Below are 7,992 nucleotides of genomic sequence, written 5' to 3'. Positions count from 1 at the left end.
TTGTGTCTAGAATGTTTTGCCCAGATTTAAAATGAATCAGAAACTTTCGGAGAGAGAGAGAGAGAGAGAGGGGGGCGGGGGGGGGGGGGGGGGGGCAAGACGTGTTTTTTTTGTTTGTTTTGTTTTGTTGTTGTTTTTGTTTGGTTTTTTTACACAAGCACTGCTTACGTGGCACTCAACGCACTCGGTGCATGGCACAAACCACGCGAAATGACACGCCCCGCACACCCACCCTTCCCTTCCTCGTGCCTTACCTTCCCACACTGCATGTGACTGGATCGTTCAAGTTAACAATTACTGCAGAACTGAAACAGGTAACAGGTTTTAATTGTGCCATTTACCTCCATCTGATACCACCATTTTCTAACTGAAACGGGGTGTCATGACCGACAGCGGCCTACCTGCTTTGTTCTCGCTGGTATCTGAACTGGAGTTAGCGATCTATTCTTTTTTCTTTCTTTTTCTAAAAATAGTAACATTACTATTTATCCTTAAGGTGACCATAACCCCCACTACCCAGGGGTTGGGGGGTGAGGGTGGGGGTCATTATATATGTTTTCCCGAAAGTTTGATCAGTTTGCCATCCAAATATACCTGTCTGGCAAAAACGAATTACGGAATGAATAATCCTGGGTATGGTTAAGATATGCACTGTTTTTGTATTGTCGCGAGTGTGTGATCAATGAAAATGGTATGTTGTTATTAGTGAAATGTTCTGTTAGGTTTGTAGAGCTTCAGTGTTATATCACTCAGCCTTCTACTATCAAGAATGGCCTGGTGAAATATACCCCAGTGATACAGACGTATTATTACTGATATAAACTCCACAATTTCATAGCAGATACTGAATTCAAGATTATAGTGAGTTCGCAGACGATAGTTCTTTTACTTTAGAAGGTGATAGACATTTATATGAAAAATTGTTTGAAACATTAAACAGATTTGAAGATATTTCAGATTTGAAAATGAACTGTGAGAAAACAGTAAATGCTTGGTCAGGCAGCAAAAAATACACAACAGAAATGTACCTACCGCATAAAAAAATGGAATGGAATCCAAAAGAGTTTAAGATATTAGGGCTCTGGTTTACGAAGGAAACGTCTCTAATGATTGAAAGAAATACCCGAGATAAATTTATTGAAGTAAAATATCTACTCAGAACATGGCTTAAAAGAATAACACCACCAATTGGAAGAGTAGCTGTATTAGAATCGTTAATATTATCTAAATGTATTTACTTGTGGATTCTTTTGCCGAATCCACACGACAGGCAGATCAAACAGTCACAAAAGATGTTGCGAGTTTATATGGGATAATAAAAATGATAGAATCAGGAGACAATATTCTGTACACAGTATTCAAAAATGGGGCGGGGAAAGGGGTTGTATACCGAATATTGAAACATATTTACAACCATTATAATTGTCATTGGTACGTAAACTGTTAGTTCAGACTCCAAGGTGGAGAATAATACTGACATCTCTGTGTCGTGAGGTGAAAATCATGAACAATTATGGTCCAAAACACTATATAACCAGCAAACTAAACCCTTTTTGGAGAGATGTTTTTACCGCATAAAAGAGTTGAGTAAGGACAAGGAAATATTAGCTGAACCAATATTTTTAAATGAAAACTTCACTATTGGCCATGAACATTTTTTAATAAGAAGTGGGCTGGACTTTTTTTTTTCTTTTTTTTTTTAAGATTCGATTGATGAAAATGGTAGATTCTTAACGTACCAGTCTTTTTCACAAAAAATGATATGTAGAATCAATTTTATGGAGTATACAAGTTGCATACACTTGATTAGATAATATACGAATAAGAATAATATTCAGACTGAAAGTAATGAGGCTCAAATTAACACAAAATCTAAACAACGCTTAATGAGTATAAATAAAAGATCTAAACAATATTACGAAATGTTAACAAATAAGTTTAAAGTATCTAGCTATAAATATTTTATGATATGGGAGGAAAAGTTAAATACACGGATACAATTGGAAACGAAATTGAAAAAGATTTGCAAAATAACAGGTGTGAAGTTGAAATGGTTTCAAATTAGAATTTGTCATATAATCTTCGTGACAAATACAATTCTTAAAAATATGGGAGCAGTAAATAATGACAAATGTAACTTTTCTGGAAGGACACTGTAAATCATTTCCTGTATGATTGCCAGTATTCACTTTCATTTTGGAAAAGATTACAAGGTATCATCGTAGAAAACTGTCAAAACTGTGTTGACCTGAACTTTGATATTAAGCTTATACTATCTGAAACTGAAGAAAACAGCAGAACTGATGACATTATAGATCTTAATTCTTATCCTATTACTTTGAAAATTATTTATATACAGACGCAGAATAAACAAACTTAGACCAAATATCCAAACGTTCTTGACGGAATTAGAGATAAGGTACAAAACTGAAAAACATGCACAGCTGCTGAATATTATTGTTATAAAATAGCTTCCATACATGAACTTAATAGAATAATGATGTATGTCAGTGCCTTACTTAAAAGAAAAAGATCATATATATATATATGTGAGAGAGAGAGAGAGAGAGACGCAGCACGCGAAAACCCGACTTCTTCTTTTTTTCTTTTTCTTTTTTTTTATACCTTCTAAAAGTTTAAAAGTCAAAGATTAAGATAGAAAAAACAGAACTGATCTGTCTGTCATAGTTTTTTTCTGTGATTTTTTTTCTAAGTTCGTGTGCCCGAGGAGTAGAAATGGAGAAATCGGCTCGAAAAAAACACATATTTGTGTGCCTGTGACTTAAAAAACAAAAATTATCCTTAATGTTTATGTGGTGTCAAAAGATTCAGAACTGAATAAACTTTTAATTTCCATATGAAAAAGGCACAGGATAATTCGTATTTTCTATCTGTGCTACTCAAGAACGAAGACAAGTATTGCAAGTGGAGGAGTGACGTCATGCAATACAGATTATTCAGCCACAACAAGCTCATGGAAAAACCCACATATTTGTCTGCCTGCAGCATCAAAACAAGAATTTTCCTGAACATACATGTGGTTTTAGACGATTCAGAATTAAGTGAATTTTACATTTCGATATGTCAAAGGCACAGGAAAATTCAAATTAATAAAGACAAGAATGGCAAGTGGAGGAGTGACGTCATGCAATACAGACTGTGCTGCCATAAGAGAGCCGACGGCGACAGTGAATGTTCAAATATTTCACGCCCATAAGCTAATGCATGAATCTTTGGAACTTCGGCTTAGATCCAGATCAAACTAACGTTTCTTAACTGCAGTCATGATGTGTATTGCCACATAATCAGCTGACGTGAAATCAGCCTGGGACATAGACTCTATGATTAGTCTCTATGCCGGCCTGGAGCGAAGCCCAAATCCACTCAATGTTACAACTAAAGTGACGATCATGTCGTTTGTATGCAGCTTTACCAACAGCTCCAGCGTCTTGACAAGGATGGAGATCCTGTGTGAAAGTGGTCGAGGGAGTGACAGTGCGTGCGCGCGTTCATGTACATATGTGTGCGCGTTTGTGTTATGCATGCTCGCATGTTTACGTGTGCGTATGTGCGCGTGTGTGCCCTTGTGTATGTGTGTGTGCCCACGTGTACGTGTGCAGTTTATGAATGTTTGTGTGTATAATATGCTTGTGTATGTGAGTGATGGTAAAATATGTGTGTGTGTTCTCGCGCGCACGTGTTTTCCCTGTTAGTGTAAAAAAAACATGGTGACTGTGTGCATGAACGCAGGCGCGCAGGCGCCGCACACACACACACAAACACTGACACACATTGGGCCGTGGGCAAATACGCACGCTCCCAAACACAAAAAAATCTTGTATTGTTCGGAGTGGAAATGCGTGTTTGATCCGCCAATTCTAAATTGTCGAAAAGAAATGGGCTTGCCCGGAGTGACTGCCGAAAATATTTCACCAGAATTTGCTTTGGGGCATTTTTGTTGCAAGTTAGTAAAGCAGGAAAGTCGCGACAAACATAGAGGAAGTTCTAAACTTTGACAGATTTGAATAATGATTTTAAAACAAAGAAATAAAGATGGATGTGGGGTGTCAAAGATAGGATCGTTTCGTTTGCAGCACACATGGTTTCGAAAAACACTAGTATCAGATGGTCATAATATATATGATATGTATCAGATTCATATCAGTACTGTTAACTGCCACCCTCCCTTCCCTTTGTCACTTTTGATTTTGTTGTTGTTCAGCAGGAATCGCGCATAAATAATGGCTTTGCTTGTTGGCAGAAGCAAAAGAAAAGCATCGAACACATGAACTGTGTAAGCAAACTACTAATGCTCTCTCGATGATGATGGATAACCAGTCTAAGACCCCGAGTTCTTCGTTGAGCAGTTTGTTGCCCTGTTGTTTGCCAGTCATATATCTGATCATGTAAGTGTGTTACTGGATCAGTCCTTTACAGTCAAAATCAGTTACTAGAGCATAATCTGGAATAACAGGGCCTTGGCTGATGGGTAAAAGCAGATTTACAAGTTTTTAAACTACCGAGGACTGTGTTAAACATTCATTTTTGTGCCTTTTAGTACCATATCAAATACGATTGGAAACGAAAATGGTCTTACTGTATTTCCCACATTATAAAATATCTGTTTCGGTAGTTACAATAGCATGAGTATTCGCATTTACCACAACCTAATAAAATATATGTTGTAGTTCAGGCATTAGAGATAATCTTCCAGGCCTAATTATGGATCTGCTGGTCAAGGCCATCACATCTTGCTGTGACCAAATTACAGATTTAATTAATCTCATGACGTGCAGCTGATATATTAAACAAAACAAACTCAATTAGATTCCAGGTAATCAGAGTGTTTATGAATTTAGCTGATACAGATCTCGTGCAGCACAGTATTTGTGGGTATGGTCACAGGTAGTGCGATAAACACACCGTTTAGATCAGTAGTCACCGTAATGTAGTCAGTGCATGTAGTAACCTAATTTCATGACAAAATCTAGCCATTTGAAGAAAGTGCTGGTAGATCTATGTGCCTCAAAATGTTCAGATAGCATCACAATACATGCGTGAACACATTTCCATTCAGTTGTCTCTGGCTACAAATTTTATATTTGTCTTCAAAACATTTTAAGTTAAAGGGTTTGCCGGTCACGGTTATCTCGGGTTTTACTGTGACCAAATCACATGTTTAGTGCTAAATCTATTAAGCAAAGTGTCTGAAACAAATAATATTACATAATACAACAACACACTGATTGTTTGAAAATCAAAAGTGATGCTCAAAGGAAAGACAACATGTTTGAAAATCAAAAGTAATGCTCAAAGACAACATTTAGATCTGCAGTTACAGTTCGTGACCTACATTCATAGCTATTTGTAGCCAAACGAGGAAAGTGTCAAGATGCCTATTGCCTGTATATGTTCAGACAGAGTCACAGTGCATGTGTGCAACAGGCCATGCTTTCATTTCACAACCTAACCGTTGGGATTCGTTGAGAATTGCTGTGAGTCTTTTGATTGATTGATTGATGTGGATACTTATAGAGCGCCTATCCTCGGTCAGAGACCAAGCTCTAAGCGCTTTACATACACGGGGACATTTGCACCACAGGCTGCCTACCTGGGTAGAGCCCACTGACGGCTGCCACTGGGCGTTCATCAATCGTTTCCTGTGTCATTCAATCAGATTTCAGACGCACACACATACACACTCAGACAGACATGTTACATTTTACGTGTATGACCGTTTTTTGTTGTTGTTTTTTTTCATTTATTTACCCCGCCATGTTGGCAGCCATACTCCGTTTTCGGGGGGGGGGGGGGGTATATGCTGGGTATATTCTTGTTTCCATAACCCACCGAACTTTGACATGGATTACAGGATCTTTAACGTGCGTATTTGATCTTCTGCGTGCGCATACACACGAAGGGGGCTCAGGCACCAGCAGGTCTGCACATTTGTTGACCTGGAAGATCGGAAAAATCTCCACCCCGGTTTACCCACCAGGTGCACCGAGATTCGCACCCAGGACCCTCAGATTGGAAGTCCAGCGCTTTAACCATTCGGCTATTACACCCGTCAAGTCGATTAGCAAATGATGTTTTCGAACACGCCATACTTGTTCACTTCACGTTGCGTTGATTTTATGAACAGATAGGTCCTTCGATGAATTTTCGTGAGTCAAACACACCACAGAATGAAACAACATCAATTAAAATATTCCACGGAAAGCCTGAACTTTTTTCTTCTTTTTTTTCCGAACTTCGAGTCGGAAACTTGGCTAAATTCGAAGAATCGATGGGACCCGGCTAAAGTCGCAACTTACGGAGGAAGCCAGTAAAACCGTTGAAAACTGACTACATTCATACGCTATCTTGATTCAGAAGGTCTAGGGGAGACGATTAATGCCTGTTCACTGCTTATTTCCATTTATGACTTCGCAGACCGGAGTTTCCCCGTCTTCGTTACATTCAGCATGCAACTGAAATAGGGCAAAAGAGTGCAGTATTTTTCTTCATGGTTTTGACAGGCATGCACATGAAAACATTGAAAATACTACAGTTCCATGGTGTTTTGTGCAAAGATATTTACCGGCAGCAAAGATAAGACTTCCAAGATGCGATATCAATAAAAAATCCCGATCTTTATAATTTTGACCCTAACCACTTGTTTTTGTGCACAGTTAAGAATCGCTGGATGCGAGTTTACCCGGGTTTTCGCGTGCTGCGTCACACACACACACACACACACAGATACACACACACACACACACACACACACACACACATATATATATATATATGTATATATATATATATATATATATATATATACACTCCACCTGCATTCGAGCCACACAAACTTACCCGCAATCATATTGATATAGTATAATTTCTTTCATAAAAATGCACTGGAAAAAGAAGAGAAAAAAAATGGCGCTTGCGGTCGGCCGGCTGGGCCATAAATTATTTTCAATAGACTGATTAGATATAATACTACATGTATAAAATGAATGTATTCGAATACAGTGCCAAATCATGTCAGCAGCTACCTTACGCTGACAAGAAATCCTTCATCTAGCAACCAGATTGCAAGCATTTGAGCATTTTCATTACACCGGAAGTATTGGTCACGTGACAAGCTATCACGGCACGAATCCAATTTTGATGTCATTCTTGGAATAGCTCACTCTAATTCCTTTCTGTATACTTTAAAAAAATTTATCCGCGTGATGAAATATGTGGATTTAGTGTCGTTTCAAGCACATATACCTCCAACAATCATTATAGGGCCCAAAGAAGGAAAATTGTCCCTTTTTTTTTTTACCCTCCCCATGCATTTATACCGCAATTCAAACTTGGCAGACAGGTAAATTATGATTTCTGACATGAAATCACACACCAGAATCACTATGAAAATCTCCCTCCACCCCTTCCGCACCCCTTCCCCACCCCTCCCGAAAACTATGTCAGCACATAAGGTTAAAATTCATAATCAGTATGTGCTTGACTAGCACATGGATTCAGTTGGTAGCTATATGTCCCAAAATTAGCACACACAAAAAATTATCAATACATGGGGTCTTGTGAACACAACCACATAACTATTTCTAAAACAATAGCAACAAACAAACAAAAACTACCAACACACACCTCAGGACAAAGATGTTCCAGCAAACGTTCTTGCCTGCTGCCTGTCAGACACACATTCTGACGGTGCACTTAAGTCACTGAAAACGAGTTTACAATCATAAGCACCCAAAATCACTACTCCTGATATCAAAATAATTTTTAGACATTGTAGTGTTGCGGAAATTATTTGTGAACAATTCAAGACTAAAGCCACGGACTGAAGTACAGCATCTGAGTTTTAGCTTTTTACTGAACCGGTGCTCGCAAACTCAAACGGTTTACAAAAACAACCGAAAGCAGATAACTCTTAGTTCAGGGGAAGTTATCACAGTACCCCCCTGAGGTGAAATGCTTGCCTCAGTCCAAGGT

Source organism: Babylonia areolata, chromosome 14 (assembly GCF_041734735.1).
Source record: "Babylonia areolata isolate BAREFJ2019XMU chromosome 14, ASM4173473v1, whole genome shotgun sequence".
NCBI lineage: Eukaryota > Metazoa > Mollusca > Gastropoda > Neogastropoda > Buccinidae > Babylonia > Babylonia areolata.
This window is presented reverse-complemented; position numbering follows the sequence as displayed.